Source organism: Mirounga leonina, unplaced genomic scaffold, assembly GCF_011800145.1.
Source record: "Mirounga leonina isolate KUSES-001 unplaced genomic scaffold, KU_Mleo_1.0 Mir_180, whole genome shotgun sequence".
Classification (NCBI taxonomy): domain Eukaryota; kingdom Metazoa; phylum Chordata; class Mammalia; order Carnivora; family Phocidae; genus Mirounga; species Mirounga leonina.
In genome coordinates this window covers 16,663,486-16,682,954 of record NW_023270469.1, presented here as the reverse complement: position 1 = coordinate 16,682,954, position 19,469 = coordinate 16,663,486, and the positions used below count along the sequence as shown (strand labels likewise).

At 46.1% G+C, this 19,469-nt stretch overlaps 1 long non-coding RNA gene across 1 annotated transcript; it reads left to right on the top strand.

The window, feature by feature from the left end:
- The first annotated feature begins 628 nt into the window (after window positions 1-628).
- Window positions 629-16,192, top strand: LOC118023617. The gene is made up of 4 exons (XR_004682857.1): window positions 629-838; window positions 1,043-1,128; window positions 4,196-4,267; window positions 15,723-16,192. It is a non-coding gene; the product is annotated as an uncharacterized LOC118023617 (long non-coding RNA).
- Window positions 16,193-19,469: the final 3,277 nt, after the last annotated feature.

Genomic DNA, 19,469 nt, shown 5'->3' with positions numbered 1-19,469 from the left:
GTGGCACAGCTTTGGATGAGACTAGGAAGACAGGCGTTGTCTGGTTTTGTTAAATTCCAGAAGCAAGTCACTTCGCCAAAATTGCCAGAAATAAAAGGACTGTCTAGACACTTACATATGAGGGGCTCTCCTCTGAAGAGAGACCATCCTGAAGATCATTGATTTATGCTTCGATGGTGAGACAAAAGGGTTCATTTAGGTAACAAACGCGGGTGACGCACCTGCCGTGTGCCAGGCGGTGTTCTAGGCAGCCGGGCCGGGGTGGGGTGGGTGGGCATGGTGAATAAGACTTAGACAAGGGACCAGAGAATTCTAGGTAGTGACAAGCGCAAGGATGAAAATAAGTAGCGCGACGTGATAGATGTGACGGCGGCGCCTCCAGGATCGGAGAAGATCTCTCTGAGCAGGTGGCCCTGAATCTGAAGCCTGAATATTGAAAAGGAAGCATCCATCGGGAGGAGACTCCAGGTGGAGGGCACAGCTGCTGCAAGGCCTTGAGGCTGGAACAGACTGGCGCGCGGGTGGGGGTGGGGGGTAAGGGAAGGATTTGTGGAAGGCGCAGGCAGTCCGGCGTGGGGAGGGAGGAGAAGGAAGGGGAGAGGCCGGCGGGGGGCAGATCGCGGTGGGCTCTGCGGGGAAAGAGCACGCAGGGGCCCAGGGCTGGCGTCTGGTGTCCTCTCCTTTGCGGTTTTAGACCTGGCCTCCTGGAGAGAAGCATGTTTTGAGCCGCAAGAGCCCAAGTGGAGGCCACGCCGATGAGGGGTCCAGGGGAGCGGGGCGATGGTTGCTCGCACCTCTTGGGGGCGCTGCAGTCGGAGCGAGGAGGACTGTTTTCCAGGTGAGCACGCGTGGTGCGTAGTACGTTGTAACGCACGGCCTTTGAGACCCCGTGGAAACGTCCCCTTAATACATTTGAGAAGGGCCAAGGTTTTGGTGGTGGTGCCAGTCTGAGGTTTCCTGTTCATCCCCTTCCAGGAAAAACAATAACAAAGATACAAATCCTCCTTAAGAGAAAGTTGCTTGGCTGTTCTTGTCTCTGCAGAATGTTAATCTCCTTGGCAGGCGAACGAAAGGAACGAAAAGGAGAGCTGATATGTATTAAGTGCCAACTGCATACCTCGATCTCAGGTAATCCCACAATAACCCAGCAAGGCTTGGGATGTTAGCCTCATTTTTTTTTTCTTTTTTCTTTTCTTTTCTTTCTTTCTTTTTTTTTTTTTTTTTTGAGATGAGGAAACCAAAGTTTGGAGAGGTTAGGTAAATTGCCCAAGGTCACACAGTTAACAAGGGACAGAGCTGGGATCCAAACCCAGGTCTGTCTGACTCCAGTTCTTTCCACATCAGCCCTGGCCAGCGAGACCAGGTGAGGGCAATGAGGAGGCTTAATGACCATGAGACTCGCGGGGTTTTTAGCTACACCTGGGATGAAAACTGGTCTCTGTTGGGGGTCTGCTGACTTTTCCAGACCACAGGGGTGTGTTGAGTGCAGTGATGTTTAAGAATAGTGTTTTAAGACAGTCCCTGATGGTCGGAAGATTTAATGATGCCAGAGAATCTAATAAAGAAAGTTTGGGTCTTGAGACAAACAGGCTCATTAGCAGTAAATCAATTTGGGTGAAATCAATTAGGGCTAACTGGAAGGTAGAACCTATGCTATAGGTCTTGACCCTTTTGCAATGAGAGACTGATGGCGGTTACCCGTCTATCACGGAGGCACCCTCAGGAACAAAGACCCTAATGACAAAGGAATTCTGTGCTGTAAATCCTGCCCCAGGTGCTCTGTGGCCAGTTGCTTGGTAGAAGACTCTGGAGGGTTCTGGAAGGCTCCAAGGTTTCCAGCAAGGCTAGGGCCTGGGCCTCCGGCAGCCTCAGGACTGTGTGTGTGTCACCTAAGACCCCCGCCTCAGGCCTTTCAGAGCAACCTCGAATGGACTGGGCCTGGCAGGTTCCACCTGGCCTAGCTGCCCAGGATTGTGCCAGAGAAAGGCCGGGGTGACGTTCCGAGGGCCTGCGCATAGGAAGAGCCAGCCCATCACACCCCGGGTCACACCCAGGGTGAAAAAGAGCAACATGACAATGTGGCCTTCTCTTTGGTGCTTTTAGCTATCTGGCGGATGCTCCCTACTGGGCTGCAAGCTCCCTGGAGGGAGGACTGTGTCTTCTTTTTCTCTCTCAGTACTTACGCTGTGCTCGAGTGAATTAAGAGGCTGACTGCTAGATAACTGCCTGTATCCTCCAGGCTTTGACGTTTCAGCGGGCGTCATAAGCCCATCAAGAGGAAACCAGGGCATTAAGGACAGTATGTTTTGGGATCAGATAGAACCAGCTACCAGCGCAGGTAGGGAAGCCTTGGTTTCCTCATCTGTGGAATGAGGTGATGAGACACAGGTAGGTGGTGGTTGGAAGGATTAAATGAGATGACGCCCGCTAAGTGCCTGGCAGAACTCTCAGCATGTAGTGGCCGTCAGAGCGAGTACTTAGCACCTTCTACAACCACCACCAAGCGTTGCATGGTACTTCATGTTTCTGTGGGAGCGTTTACATTTTTTTGATGGTGGCCCACATCACAACGTTATCATGCATGTGTATGTATCTTTAAATGTAGCGGAAACGTTCATTTTATGAAATAATACCCTTACTGTGTGTGATGAATTCTGATAGTCTGTGTTCTATTCATTTTTGTTGAAAAAAATCCTGAAGGGGCAAAGGGGAACTTTTTGGGGTGATGGACAGGTTCTATATTTTGATGAGAGTGATGGTGGCATGGTGTCTTTGCCAAAAATCATTGAACTCTACCTTGAAATGGTTGTGTTTTATTGCATGTCAATTGGATCTCAGTAGATTTGCAAACCCGTAAATCGATTTTTTTTATTGAGAACACCGAATCCTAACCACTAGACCACGAGGGATAAATTGATTTTTTATTGAGATACAATTCACATTTCATAAAATGCACCCTTTTAAAGTGTATACTTCAGTGATTTTTAGTATATTCACAGAGCAACTGCCACCACAGTCCAATTCCAGAACATTTCATCACTCCAAAAAGAAGCCCCGTACCCATTAAGAGTCACTTCCCATCCCCCCAACCCTAGTCCCTGGCAACCACTAATCTACTTTCTGTCTCCATGGATTTGCTGGTATCAGTCTTGTGTGGCTGGGAGAACAGCCTTTGAAGCTAGACCAGTTACTGGGCCTCTCAGGGAGGGGGCACACCACTCGCCACAACTGGGATTTCTCTATTTGGTCCTGGTACTGGGCGGTGAATTCCAGGAGCATCAGAGACACTTGTGGATGACTCACACCATATGTCCCCACCTCCTTCCTACACTGACTCCAGGCCCATTCAGTCCTCTGGAAATGCCCCTTACTCACTCACTCCCCAACCTAGTAAAGGTAGGGACCATGATGCACCCAGGGAAGGAGTGGAGAACGGACTCTCCAGGGTCAATGTGGCTAAACCCATCACAGAAATGCAAAGACATAAGAAAGGTTCAGAAATGTGTCCAGCAAGGTGGGGGTTGGGAGTGGATATGGAACTGAGGTTGGACAAGAGCAGTAGGTTAACGGGCTGTTACCAGTCTCCTGGAGGACAGGGGACCTGGAGGTGACTTATGCCCCGAGTCCCTGCCTCTTTCATACACCAAGGCTCCACCCAGTACTGCGGAAACACTCTTCACTCCCTTCACCCGCAGTACCTTGGAAAGGTGTGCACAGAGAGACACCTGAGGAAGGGAGAGGGCAAGAAGCAAAGGGTCTGAATCTGCGAGGTCAGTGAGGCAAACCCACCTGGAGACCTCCATAGCTGGCTAATGACTGGCACGAGTTCTGCAATCACCTGGAAACGGGTCTGACACAAGGGCTTTCAAAAGAGACATCGAGTGTTAGCAAGGGCCACCTGGAGAGGTGAGGGGACGGTGGGAAGTCCTGGAGCTTCAGAAGCCCTTTTTCTAGCTCTTATTACCAGGAAGGGAGGTAGGACTCTGGTGGTTTCTAAGGAATGAGAACACACCAGCCATTTATACAATAAAGCTATCATATGTGATTGTCTATAACAGACCCAAGTCTGGAAGGATTCTTATTAACCTGACAATAACCTTCAGGGAAAGGAATTTCACTGCCTACTATATTTTTTACAATTGCATGCTATTAAAAAGATGTATTCTAAATTTATTTTTAATCTATTTTTAAATAGGTGATACATTCACATAGGAAATTTTCCCATTCTTGTCCTCATCTGCAGAGACACCCACTCCCCATGCTATAGGTAAGTAATGTTTCTAATTTTTTAGGTATCCTTCCAGAATTTCTTTATGCATATATAAGTAAATTTATATATTCTTTTTTAGAAAGAGAGAGAGAGTACATGTGAGCAGGGGCGGGGAGGGGCACAGAGGGAGAGGAAGAGAGAGAATCTTAAGCAGGCTCCAGGCTGAGTTTAACCAACTAAGCCACTCGGGTGCCCCTATATAAAGATTCTTAATACACCTTTTTTGAGCTCCATCTCCAGGAAGGAAATTTGAATTCAAACCAGTGACCCACCATAAGGGCTCTGGAGATTTCCCATAATCAAACATCCACAGGTGACTAGTGGAAATGAGGTATAGCCCTCCAAAGGGAAGAAGCCTTTACATATAATAAATATAGAAGAGTCATTGATAAATGCTCTATATTGGGGCCAAGAAATACAATAAGAAGGAAAATTCCCCCAAATCTCTCCACCCGAAAATAGTTAACAGTTCCCATCAATTGAACATTGTTCTGGACCAGTGATGTCCAAGAGCACTTTGTGTGATGATGGAAATGTTTTCTGAACTATTGCAGTAACCGTTAGTCACGTATGTCTATTGAGTGCTTGGAATGTGGCTTGTGCAGTTGAGGACCTGAATCGTTTATATTATTTTAATTAATTTTAACTTAAATCTACGTGGCCACACGTATCTAGTGCCTGCTATAAGGGACAGCACAGTTCTATCCCTGTTCACTGTGTATGTGTGAGGGGAAGGACGTAAAGAAAGGCTGGGGACACAGGCCACCTGGCATTGCCCAGACGCATAAGCGTGATTACTAATTGATCTAGTAATTCCACCTCTAGGAATTGTCTTAAAAAAATGGTTATGACTTGGGGCGCCTGGGTGTCTCAGTCGTTAAGCATCTGCCTTCGGCTCAGGTCATGATCCCGGGGTCCTGGGATCGAGCCCCGCATCGGGCTCCCTGCTCCGCGGGGGGCCTGCTTCTCCCTCTCCCCTCCCCCTGCTTGTGTTCCCTCTCTCGCTGTGTCTCTCTCTGTCAAATAAATAAAATCTTAAAAAAAAAATGGTTATGACTTTGTTCAAAATCTAGCTCTGAGCGTGTTTACTAATGAAAACCTGGAACGTTGTAGGAAAATATATACTGACCTGGCAATATGTTCACAACTGTCTGTTGAGGGAAAGGCAGGTTACAAAGCAGGTTGATCTCATTAAAACATAAATATAAATAGCCTAGAAAGGTGTATTTCAAACTGCTCAGTACATGGCAGGCACTCAACACATTTTTATATGAATGAGTGTGTGTTAATAAGAGTTAGCACTGGGTGGTGGAATTATGAGTGATCTTATATGTTCTTCTGCTCCCTTATTATATTTTCTAACTTTCTATGGTGAACACATATACCTCTGTAATAAGAAAAAAGTATTTACTGAAGAGGGGCATCTGGCTGGCTCAGTCCGAAGAGCATGCGACTCTTGATCTCAGGGTGATGAGTTTGAGCCCTACATTGGGTGTAGCGATTACTAAAAAAAAAAAATAATAATAATAATAAATAAATAAATAAATAAATAACATACTTACTAAAGAAAGAAGTATAATTGCGAAGTCGTAATATTTCAGAGCTGGAAGGAACTTTGGAGACAAGGGCACACACAGCGAGTTAAAGGCAGAAACTCAGGTTTCCCGACTACACACAAACATCTTCTAGAGCCAAGGAGAAAAGTTTGCTGGACTGTGTCCTGTTCTGGGTTATCCTGGCCAGGGCAAACTTTCTCAGTATGGCAAGTCAGGAGTGGATTTAGAGAGGAAAAAGCAAAGAGTATTAATGCTCCTCAACAAGATATAAAACATCACAAGAAAATCTCTCTAACAAGCTATGGGCATCATAATCTTTGCTCTGGCTGGGTCTGCCTCCCCCATGTTGAGCTCTCCATTGTGACTCCAGCAAGACACCCTCCAGGAATCCCTGTCCAGCCAGGTGGGGGAGAGAAGGCTCTGTCCCTTGCAGGAGGAAGTTTCCTGATCATCCCCATGTTTTGGCTCTTCTTCAAAGCCTATCCTTTTTCAAAATTCTTAACGGAATCACTAAGTCTCTACCTCAGATGTCCTTTCTTTTTATTCAGCCTGTACTGTTGGTATTCATGTTCACCTTTGAAACTTTGTTATAAGAAATGATTATTACTACCTCAGAGCTCTTAGTTCTGTGACTCAGTCCACTTTACCTCAGTCCGCTTTATTTGAGTACCAACTAGGGCCAAAGTACTGGTAGATACAGGAATGTACAAAAAGTATTTATCTAAGAGAAGTGAGAACATATACCCACAAAAGACTTCTACAGCAGCTTTATGTGCAATAGCCAAGACCAGTAACAACCCAAAGGCCCATCTACAGGGGAACGGATGAATAAATTGTGACATATGCATTGATTGCTCAGCAATAAAAATATGGACAAAGGACTTAGTAGGCATTTCTCCAAAGAAGATGTGTAAATGGCCAATAGCACACGAAAGATGCTCAACATCACAATCACTGGGGAAAAGAAAGCCAAACCATAGTCAGATACCACCTCAGATCCATTAAGATGGCTACTGTCAAAAAGCCCTAGAGAATTACAAGTGTTGGTAGGAAGGTAAAATGGTACAACCTTTATGGAAAACAACATGGCGGTTTCTCGATTACTTATGTTCACAACAGACAAAAGCTGGAAACAACCCAACTGTCTGTTGATGGATGAACATATAAATAAAATGTGGTACATACATACAATGGGATATTATTCAGCCTTGGAAAGGCTGACATGTGCTACAACATGGATGAAACTTAAGGACATTATGATGAGTGAAATAAGCCAGTCACGAAAAGGTAAATACTGTATGATTCCAGACCTAAATGAGGTATCTCAAGTAGTGAGAGGGCACCTGGCTGGTTTAGTTGGTAGAGCATGCAACTCTTGATCTTGGGGTTGTGACTTCAAGCCCCACGTAGGGTGTAGAGGTTACTAAAAAAAAAAAAATAAAGTAGTCAAGTTCATCAAAACACAAAGTAGAATGGTGGTTACCAGGGGCTGGGGATTGGGAAAAAAGTTGTTTATGAGTATAGAGTTTCAGTTTTGCAAGATGAAGACATTCTGGAGATCTGTTGCACAACAGTGTGAATGTACTTAATATTACTGACTGTACACTTAAGGATGGTTGAGATGGTAAATTTTATGTGTTGCTTTTTAACCACAATTTAAAAAGCTGTTGAGGTAATCAAAAACAGGGAAAGTCTGAGAAACTGTCATAGCCAAGAGGAGCCTAAGGAGACATGAAGGCTAAATGTAATATAGTGTCCTGGATGGGATCCTGGGACACACAAAGATAGTAGGTAGGCTGAGGAAATCTGCATCAACTATGGACTTTAGTGAATAATGACATATCAACATTGGTGCATTAATTGTGACAAATATACCCCACTAATGTAAGAGGTTAACAGTAAGGGAAACTGGGCCTGGGATGTATGGAAATTTTTCTTTTCTTTTTTTTAGTACCTTTTGACCACCCATTTTGCCAACCCCACCTCTGGCAACCACCAATCTGTTTTCTGTATTGATGAGTTTGGTTCATTGTTGGTTTGCTTGTGTGTTTTATTTTTTATGTATTTTGAAAGTAATCTCTACACTCAACACGGGGCTCAAACTCACAATCCCGAGATCAAGAGTTGCATGCTTTACCGACTGAGCCAGCCAGGTGCCCCTGTTTCTTTCATTTTTTAGATTCCACATATGAGTGAGATCATTATTTGTCTTTATTTCATGAAGAAATAGAAAATCTGAAAGACAGATTATTAGTCAAGAGATTGGATCCATAATCGAAAAGCTCCAACAAACAAAAGTCTAGGGCTAGATGCCTTCACTGGTGAATACTCCCAAGCATTTAAAGAATTAATTAAAGAATTAATACCAGTTCTTCTCAGATTCCTCCAAAAAACAGAGAAGAGGAGGGAGCACTTCCAAACTCATTTTATGACGCCAACATTACCCTGATACCAAAACCAGACAAGAATGCCACAAGAAGAGAAAAATCGTCAACAAAATATTAACAAACCACATTGAACAATACATGAAAAGGATCCTACATTGTGGGTCAAGTGGGATTTATTCCACGGATGCATATTCTGTATGCAAATCCATCGGTATGATACACCATACTAACAATATGAAGGGTGAAAGTTATAGGATCCCCTAAATAAGTGCAGAAAAAGCATTTGATAAGATTCAACGTCATTTATGATAAAAACTCTCAACAAAGCAGGTATAGAGGGACTGTGCCTTAACATAATAAAGGCCGTGTGTTTATTCAGCCATCAGAAAGAATGAAAGCTTGACATTTGCAAACACATGGATGGAGCTAGAGAGTATAATGCCAAGTGGAATAAGTCAGTCAGAGAAAGACAACTACCATATGATTTCACTCATATGTGGAATTTAAGGAACAAGACAAACAAGCAAAGGGAGAAAAGAGAGAGACAAACCAAGAAACAGACTCTTAACTATAACTGTAGAGAATAAACTGATGGTTACCAGAGGGGAGGTGGGTGGAAGGATGGGGAAAATAGAGATGGGGCTTAAGGAGTGTGCTTGTTGTGGTGAGCCAGGTGATTAAAATGAAAACTCAAGGGGCGCCTGGGTGGCTCAGTTGGCTAAGCGTCTGCCTTTGGCTCAGGTCATGATCCCGGGGTCCTGGGATCAAGCCCCACATAGGGCTCCCTGCTCGGTGGGAAGCGTGCTTCTCCCTCTGCCGCTCCCCCCGACTTGTGTTCAATTCCCCCCCACACAAATAAATAAATCTTTTTTTGTTGTTGTTGTTGTTTTTTAAGATTTTATTTATTTATTTGACAGAGAGAGAGTTAGTGAGAGCAGGAACACAAGCAGGGGGAGTGGGAGAGGGAGAAGCAGACTCCCCGCCGAGCAGGGAGCCCGATGCGGGGCTCGATCCCAGGACCCTGGGATCATGACCTGAGCTGAAGGCAGACGCTTAACGACTGAGCCACCCAGGTGCCCCTAAATAAATAAATCTTAAAAAAATTAAAAAATAAATGCGATCTGTGACAAGCCCACAGCTAACATCATACGCAACAGTGGAAGCTGAAAGCTTTTCCTCTAAGATCAGGAACAAGACAAGGATGCCCACTCTCGCCACTTTTATTCAACATGGTATTGAAAAGTCCTAGCCAGAGTATTTAGGAAACTCTTTGAATTATCTTCATAATTTTTCTGTAAATCTAAAACTATTCTACCAAATAAGGTCTGTTAAAAAAAAAATAATAATTTAGGCTCTGCTCTGGAAGAATGTCTTGGCTGGAGGCATGAACTTGGAGTTGGTCTCCTGGGTTCAAACCCTGGCTGCACCACGACCTGGCTGAGGGCCCTGGAGAGAGTGATGTCACCCTCTTGATGGGACAGTGTCTTTCCTGGAAAGTACCGGGAAATACTAGGACCTACCTCAGGGGGTGCTGTGAAGGCTCCATCCAAAGTGCTCAGTCCACCCTTGACCTGTTGTAGATGCTGCTGTAACTAGAGGAGTTAGAAATCACAGTGGATAAGCCAGTGCTCGAGAGAGTGCATATTGGAGCCAGGCAGTCTGGATTCAAATTCTGGTTCCTTCGGTGTCTATTTATAAATTTGTGGGCCAGGCACTTGGACTGAGCCTCACTTTCCTTAGCTATAAAAAGGGCTGAATAACGCCCACCCACAGGGTGGTAGGGAGGATCGAACGAGCTCGTGCGCAGGGCAAGCGCTGGATCCGTGGGAGCTGCTCGAGTCAAGTAGATGCGCAGTAAGAACCCAGAGGAGGAGCATATAAACCACTTGGGCCTCCAAGGAGGCTGCAGAAAGGGGCCTGCTCTGGCTTCTGGGCTGAGGCTGCTGATGGGCTGCGTTGCAGCGCTCCAAGGTCCCATGTGACTTTCTCCCCCACCCTGCGGGGTCCTCCCAGGTCCCCAGCGTTGGAACAAAGCCTCCGCCTGCTGTTCTGCCTCTGTTCTCTGTCTGAACTCTGATTAGGCCCTTATCTCTGCAGCTCTGCCCTGCTTGGCTGCCTGTCACATTCAATTCCATTCCAGGCCTTTCATCCTGCCCTGCCGGAGTGTCCCTGAGCGTGAGGTTCTGGGACCTGGGGCCTGGTCTCTGTCGTCCTTGATTCCCACAATCCCGAGATCCTGATGGCTGAAGAGAATAAAATGAGATGCGAACTCCCAGGCAGACCTTGATGTAGTTGGATTTCAAGGCACTGAGAAACACTGGCACCCTTCTCCCCCTCAAAAATACCTTCTCTCTCTCTCTGGGCTCCCTCTAGCCCCCCATTCTACCGTTAGAGCTTCATTGCTTTGGCTTAAACAAAACTGGGACCCGGTGCTTGGTAAAAATGCAACTTTCTGTTTGGTCAGAATCCTAGCAAGAAAACAGAAGGCAGACTCAAAAGGGTTTAACTGCAAATTAAAATAAAAGAAGACAGTGACAGGACTATTGACAGTGAAGTGGGCAGGATGGAAGGAGCCAGCAGGGATGGTGAGGCGCGCCAGGGTGTGTGGTGGCAGGCAGCGGGTAGCACCCTAGGGTGGAAGGGCCAAAGGGAGCCTGGTAAAAATGAGCTGTGGAGGACCGAGGCTGTGGAGAGACAGCCACTGGCCAGTGATGTGTAGCTCCCCTGCCCTCAGCTCTCCCCGCAGTCCCGCCCACTGGCCGGCCACTCCCCAACCCCGCCCTGGAAGCCAGAGGGTAAGGGAGGCCCCAAGGGGCCAGAGTCCCAGGGACAGAGAGGGATAAAAAATGGATGTGGGCTGAGGGTAGAGGAGCGAAGCGGGAACAACAGGCCTTGAGGAGTGGTGTGTTGGAATCTTATCAGTCACGGACAGTTCAGCATATACGATGGCATCAGATCCTTTAATAGACCGAGGGGTAAGAGACCAGGGTCCTGAAGATGTCGGGGGGGGGAAAAAAAGAGCGTCAGTGGCAGGGAAAGGATACCTCCCCCCCCCACCCCAAGAAGACAAACCTTGCCTTTTCCCTATGTAGTTCTAGAATTTCCCTATGTCCATAAGCTGCTCCTGAGGATGGCAATCCCGATGGATGGGACACCGCTGTTTCCGGGTCCGAGTAGGTAGGGGTGGTGCTGAGGAGGACTGTGGGCCATTAAGTCCCTCCCCTGTCTCAGCCGTCCTTTTAGCTCCTGAACAAGCCTTTGTCATCACAAGACTGCGGGACTGCGGGGAGCCTAAAAGAGGCCAAGGTGAGCAGTGATCCTGTGATCCTGTGATCACCTGGGGGTGGGGGGTGATCTGGGCGATATCCTTGACCGTAGGAGCCCCCTCACCGGGCCCACCCTGGGACCCGTGGGCCACACTGTGGGAACTGCAGCGATTTGGATAGGTGGTCTTCAAATCTGGATCTGGGCCGGAAGGCAAATGGGATCAGTGGCTAAGGCTGTGTGAGGGCAGCAAAGAAGGGGCACAGGGACAGAGGAAGGGGGCCCGAGCACGGAATGATGCTCCTTTGGGGATGAGAAGGGTCAGGGGTCATCAGGGGCCTCAGCATTCCAAGTAGGATTCAGGGAGCAGGAGTAGGGGCATCACCAGCGAGCTTGCTGGAAATAAAAAAGCTCAGGCCACACCCCACGCCTACTGAATCAGGATTTGCATTTTCACAGATCCCTATGTGCTTCTCATGTTTCCTCCAGTTTGAGAAACCCTGTTCTAGCCCGCCCTGCTCAGGTGAGCCTGCTGCTCATTTCCCCTTAGTGCAGCTGAGCTCTTTTCCCTCAAGCCTTTTTCCCTCAGCAAGTCATTCAACAAACACTGAATGACTAGTCCGTGCCTGGCACTGGAGATACAGAAATTAGTAGTGGGCAGAGAAGCAGCTAGGAAACTGCAACCCATTGTGGAAAATGCTACAATAAGGATACGGTGTGGCAGGTGGAGGAGGACCCCCAACCTGTGTGCTGTGTGTGTGTGTGGCCAGGGAATGCTTCTGGGAGCTGTGGCCCTCCACCCTGCTGCAGACCTCAGCACGACTCACTCGGCCCCAGATCCTCCTCCTCTCTGTCTTTCACTGTTTGTGTGTTCAGTTTCAATTCATTATCTAAGTTGTGCTCCTCTTGTTTCCTCCCGTTCTAACCCCGAGTACGCCCTAAATTCGAAATGTGAGAGGATGAACGAATGGGTGGATGAGATGGTACTGATTATAAGTACCCTAGGTAACAGTGAGACCCACTCCACTTTCCTATCATCCACATACCTGCTCTGCAGACCCCCTTATCCATCTCGTCCTGTCTGTATATGGTTTTTGAAATGTGTTTATTTCCTCAGTTGCATAGAAGGTGGTTAAAAAGCACATGTGTAAGCCAGGGTTCAAATCCTGGCTTCATTATTTACTAGGTCAGTGACTTTGGGCATGTTTCTTTATCTCTCTTGCCTCCGTTTCCCTACCTGCCACGTGGGGATAACAGGAGTACTACCCTCATAGGGTTACCAGGGGGCGGGTGTTGCATGAGTTATCCGTAAAGCGCCTAGGACAGTGCCTGGCACTTGATAAGTGCCATGAAAGAGTTTGCTCTTCACGAGAACTTGCTCTGTGCTGGGCCTGTGATTCCTTTGCCTGGTCTCAGGTAATTAGGGAAGCCAAGAGTGTCCTCTGTGAATGGCACACAGTGGGAGGCTGGTCTTTCCCACACACACACATCAGAGAGTCGGAGCTGGAGGAGAAAGGTCTTTGTCCCCAGCAGGTGGTGGCTGGGCTGTGGGCTTGCCTGGAGCCATCACAGTCTGGTACCTGCTTTCACGGGAACTAGCAAGACCTTCTTCTGTCGTTCTCTTCGGGGCTCTGTGATTAGATTCTCTTGTCAGGGATCTCCCCGCCCTCCTCCTCTTTGAAGCGCCTGGGGCTGGTGGCCTTTCCACTTGCTCTCACTGCTAACTGGAAGTCAGCTGGCTCTGGCAGGCAGATGGTGATACCCAGGCTTGGCTGGCATCGAAGCTAATTTGTAGAGTTCATATGTTCATATTTAGTGAACTCTGAAGGCCAGAGGGCTACTGTTTTTAACGTGGGCATCCTCTGGGCCTTGACTGGATCTGTTTCTTCTAAGTCAGTGGAGCTCCCAGCTGCCTCCTGCTCATCCAGTGGACTGGGAGTCAGAACATGCCCCTTGACATCTGAGCCTGAGCTGTGCTGTGTGGAGGGCCTTCTTACTCTGGGCCAGTTCAAAGACATTTGACTGATTCTGTGGCTCTGAGATGTTCTTGGAAATTTGGGGGGCTTTTGTGCCATGGATTTCTGGCCACACTGCCCCCTATATGGAGGGAACAGGACAGGTTTCTGCCTTCCAGCCCAGAGCCCAAGTGAGCAGAAGGATGCACTCCATTTCGGGGAGCAAGAGGGCAAGCAGTGCCCTTGCCCAATCCGGGACCTCTCGGAGGAGCTGTTGAAACGGCTGCCCAACTGGAAGTCGGGGGTGGAGGAAGCTGAGACTGTCACTTTCAGGGGCTGACTGTGGGGTCGCAGTACAATGTAAAGTTTTGGTAATGCTGGTGCTTTTGGTTTTTTTTTAAGATTTTATTTTTAAGTAATCTCTGTACCCCAGTGTGGGGCTCAAACTCATAACCCCGAAATCAAGAGTTGAATGCTCTACCCACTAAGCCAGCCAGGCGCCCCTGGACTTTTTAGTAACTGCCAGGAGATGTTGTCAACTGAGACAGTTGTCACCTCCAGCACCCGACACACAGCATTGGCTTAGTCATGTGGGTAATCGGCACCCGGCTGACCTTGACTCCTTTGATATACCATTCCATGAAGGAGCAGTAACGCCGCAGCCTATCCTGTCCTTAACAGAAGACTCTTGGGAGTTTCCTTTTCTCTTTAATTTTTTTTTAAAGATTTTATTTGTTTATTTGAGAGAGAGAATGAGAGAGAGTGAGAGAGCACATGAGAGGGGGGAGGGTCAGAGGGAGAAGCAGACTCCCTGCTGAGCAGGGAGCCTGATGCGGGACTCGATCCCTGGACTCCAGGATCATGACCTGAGCCGAAGGCAGTCGCTTAACCAACTGAGCCACCCAGGTGCCCCTCTCTTTATTTTTTTTTATTTAAAGATTTTATTTATTTATTTGACAGAGAGGGAGACACAGTGAGAGAGGGAACACAAGCAGGGGGAGCAGGAGAGGGAGAAGCAGGCTTCTCGCTGAGCAGGGAGCCCGATGTGGGGCTCGATCCCAGGATCCCGGGATCACAACCCGAGCCGAAGGCAGACGCTTAACGACTGAGCCACCCAGGCGCCCCTCCTTTTCTCCTTAAAACCTTTTTATTTTGAAATAATTTCAATTTCAATTTCACAGAAAAGCTGCAAACATAGCATACGTATAAAGAATTTCTGTATACCCTTCACCCAGATTCACTGTTCACATTTTGCTGCATTTGTTTGCTGTCTCTTTCTGTTTGTGTGTGTGCACATATGAATATGCAGAATTTTTTTCTGAACCACTAGAAACTAAGTTGTAGTTACATTTACCTCATAATACTTCAATATGTATTTCCTTAGAACATACATGTTTTGTTGCATAACCACAATATAATTTTAAATTCAGAAACATTAACATAGTATTGATTTAATACTATAATCTACAGGTTGTATTCCAATTTCACCAATTTCCAGTAATGTATTTTCCAGCCATTTTTTCCCCATCCAGGATCTAATCTAGGATAAACATTACATTTTGTTGTCCGTTAACTAAAAGTCTCTAGAATGATTCCTTTTTTTTTTTTTTAAAGATTTTATTTATTTATTTGACAGAGAGAGAGAGGGAACACAAGCAGGGGGAGTGGGAGAGGGAGAAGCAGGCCTCCCGCAGAGCAGGGAGTCCGATGCGGGGCTTGATCCTAGGACCCTGGGATCATGACCTGAGTCGAAGGCAGGCGCTTAACGGCTGAGCCACCCAGGCGCCCCTCTAGAATGGTTCCTTGATCTTTCTTTGTGTTTCAAGTCCTCAGGAATTTTCTAAATGAAAAACATTCTGAAAGCATTCTTTGGGCAGTACCGACTCTAAATGCTAGCTCAAAAAAAAAAAAAAAGTCCTTTTCAGTTCTTGCCTTTGAAGCCTCAAGACAGGTGGGTTTGACAACAATCTATTTTGGTCATGCCTGGCCATTTTTGGCGTATCCATCTACACTGGTCTCAAATGATCCTAGGATTTGCTCTTGGGTACACAGTAGATGCTTAATAAGTACTTGCTGATTTGCCAGGAGAGATTGTGGATTTTACTACTGGATCAAATAACCCAAATGACATTCCAGGAAGATTTTGCTGATGCAGATAGGGAGACAAAGGGTTGGCCCTTCCAGAGGTGAATACCAGGGGCAATAATCCAAGGACAACAGGCAAGCTTGGAGTTCTTTATCTTTCTATTACATAGTGCACTTAGATTCTCCTTCTCCTCAAATTCCCCAGCACGAGAGTCAGGAAGCTCCAGTGCAGGTTGTTAAATCCACCCACTGGAGGGAGTGAAACACGGTGCTGTCACGATCCTCCAGACTTTTTTGACCTCTTGCCTGGGATCTGTCACTTTGGATCCTCTCTGCAGGAAGGACAGAGGACAGAGCTTTGAAGTCAACCTGTTTGCAGTAGCCAGCCTCCAAGATGTCTCCAACCTTCCTCCCTCGGTGTCTTCCCTCTTCCCCTTGGTTGCTACCCTCCCTCAGGAATCAGGGCTGGCCTATGTGGACAGTAGAATTTGGTGAAAGCAACAGTGTCTGACTTCTGAGGCTAAGTCATAAAAGATAATGCAGCTTCCACCTTGGTCTCTTGGTTAGCTGGTGTTAGAGGAAGACTGCTACTTTGAGGACACTCAGGCATTCCTGTGGGGGAGCCCGTGTGGAGAGGGACTGGGGCCCCAGCCAAGAGCCAGCTCTACCTTGTCAGATGCGAGCGAGCCATCCTAGAAATGGATCTCCAGCTCCGGCCAAGCCTTCAGAGGATTTCCACATTGACCAGCATCTGACTGCAACCTCGTGAAAGACCTGGACCCAGATCCTCCTATTCGAGTTACTCCCAAGTTCCGGACCCACAGCAACTATGAGATGTAGTAAACGATTACTGTTATTTGAAGCCTGAAGCTTTGGGATAATTTTGTATGCAGGAATAGATAGATCATTGTCACATTATTCCGTTGAAAACTATAAAGGTGCATAGGACCTGACAATTCCATTTCTAGATATATACTCAAGAGAATTGAAAACATATATCCAACAAAAACTTGTATAGCGTGTTCAATGCAGCATGATTCACAATAGCCAAAAAGTGGAAAGAACCCAAATGGTCACCGTCTGATGCATGGATAAATGAAATGTATATCCACACAATGGAGTATTATTCGACCATAAAAAGAAATGAAGTACAGATACATGCTACACCATGGATGAACCTTGAAAACGTCAGGCTAAGTGAAAGAAGCCCCTCCCAAAAGACCACATAATGATTCATTTATATGAAGTGTCCATGATAGGCAAATCGATAGAGACGGAGAGTGAATTAGTGGTTGCTGGGCTGGGGGGGTATGGGAGAATGAGAGGTAACTGTTACTGGGTACAAGGTTTCTTGTCGGGGTGATGAAAATGTTCTAAAACTGATTGTGGTGATGGTCACACAACTCTGAATATACTCAGAGCCATTGAATTGTACACTTTAAATGGGTGGATTGTATGGTGTGTGAATTATATCTCAACAAAGCTGTTACAAGTGGCAGTATGATAGCCAATGAAGTTTATCGCAGGTGCGATTATTGCTAATTAAAGAGACAGACTATACAGGGGACTTCAGAGGAGTTTTGTTCCTGTTCTTTCTAAGATATTAGTGTCTCTTTATTGGGCTCTTGGCAAAGGTCTTAAGAGAATCACCTGGCTAGAAGGTGGGAAAGAACAGCTGGAACTGAGGGTCACTTGGGTGGCTCAGTCATTAAGCGTCTGCCTTCGGCTCAGGTCATGATCCCAGGGTCCTGGGACCAAGCCCCGCATCAGGCTCCCTGCTCAGCGGGAAGCCTGCTTCTCCCTCTCCCACTCCCACCTGCTTGTGATCCCTTTCTCTCTATGTCTCTCTCTGTCAAATAAATAAATAAAATCTTAAAAAAAAAAAAAAAAGCTGGAACTGAAAATGAGGAGCAAAGGGGATGGTCTGCTAAAATAATTAAAGAATAATTCTAAACTTCCAAATGCTAAATAGTCAGAATCACAAATTGTAATCCTGACAAGATTAGACTTTGGGGAGGAAATTAATAATAGAACCCGGATTCTTCATTAAGTCCTGGTGGGAATGTGATGTTTCCACCCCCGAAAAATGACAGTCAACCATTGTCAAGTGCAGAGTTTCTCCTCCATCTGCTGGAGCTTTAGCTGAGATGTTAAGCCCAGTTTTTTGTTTTGTTTTGTTTTGTTTTGTTCTGTTTTTAATCAGCCCAGCTCACTGATGTTTTAACCCAGTGAGCTAAAAAAAAAATTCTGAGCTTTTTTTTTTTTTTAAGTAATCTCTACACCCAATGTGGGGCTCGAACTCATCACGCTGCGATCAAGCGTCACATGCTCTACCGACTCAGCTGGCCAGGTGCCCCTCAGAACGTCTATTCTGAACTCTATTAAGTTACACATTAGAAGTGGTCACTGCCTCTCCCATTTGGCATATGCATACCAATTTGTTGGACTCCAGAAAGTTTTGTGATCATTATTCTTTAAAACAAAATTTGACTATACTTATTCCTGTCTTCTTTTTCAAAATGTTCTTCAGAAATAATTCTTTATTTTTCAAAATTAGCTTTTATAATTTTAGACACCAAGGATAATCAAGAGGACCTGTAATTATTTAGTGTAGATAAAGAAGCACGCGGGGCACCTGGGTGGCTCAGTCAGTTAAGCGTCTGCCTTTGGCTCAGGTCATGATCCTCAGGGTCCTGGGAAGGAGCCCCGCGTGGGGCTCCCTGTTCAGCGGGGAGTCTGTTTCTCCCTCTTCCTTTGCCCCTCCCCCACCGTGCTCGCTGGAGGGTGCACTCTCTTTCTCTCTCTCAAATATAAAAAAAATCTTTAAAAAAAAATAAAGGAGCAAGCAATTAAGATTTGTTTTTTAAAGACATGGTATTTAAACTAAATTTGTAGCCCCCTTTTACAGATGAGGAAAGTGAGACCTAGGGACATTTCATGACTTGCTCAAGTTGTTATGGGTAATACGTATCTTTTTTTTTTTTTTTTAAAGATTTTATTTATTTATTTGACAGAGAGAGAGATAGTGAGAGCAGGAACACAAGCAGGGGGAGTGGGAGAGGGAGAAGCAGACTTCCCGCCGAACAGGGAGCCCGATGTGGGACTCGATCCCAGGACCCTGGGATCATGACCTGAGCCGAAGGCAGACGCTTAATGACTGAGCCACCCAGGTGCCCCGGTAATACGTATCTTAACTGGGATTCACAATCTAGAGTTCTCACTGCTATTCCATGTTGCCTTTACTGACATGCATTGGGACGAAGTAAAAGGGATTCAGTATTTTATGAATGGCACCCATGCTGACCACACTCCACCATGAAGTATCAGAGCTGAGATTTAATCATTCCATCCAATTGAAACCATGAATACATAATCCATTAATGTACATTATAACCCATGTAACAAAATATACTCCAATTCTTGTCTTTTTCAGCCTCCTTAGTTCTTAGTCTCTTATGTTCAAGTGAAGAAATGTAAGATCATTTTAGTTGATGAATTTTTACCCTGGGATCTAGAAGTTTGTAGAACTCCTGTTTATAAAACTGCTCAATGAATGTGCCAGGAGTTTAGGCAGATCCCTCCTTTGGCTCTTATTACTGTTGCCAGTAAGCTTTTTACATTTATATATGAAAAAATGCCTTCTCATCATCAAAGTATGTTAGGGGATTTCTTTTGATGGGCTGGGGGAGTGGCCGGGGAGACTTTAAAGAGGTTCTTAAAGATGTTCAGGGCTGGTACTAGGGTAAGGCGAGTGCAAAATTTAAGGGAGTGCCAAAAACCACAGTAATCAAGATAAATGCCATTTTAATGGAATGTTTTTTAAAATCAAGAGTAAGGCAGAAAGATCCGTGACCAATGAAACACCAACATTTTAAGTAAAGACAGGGCCCAGCGTGGGTGGGGCCAGGCCGGAGATGGCAGATGATGTGAATTACACAAGAGCACTGTCACA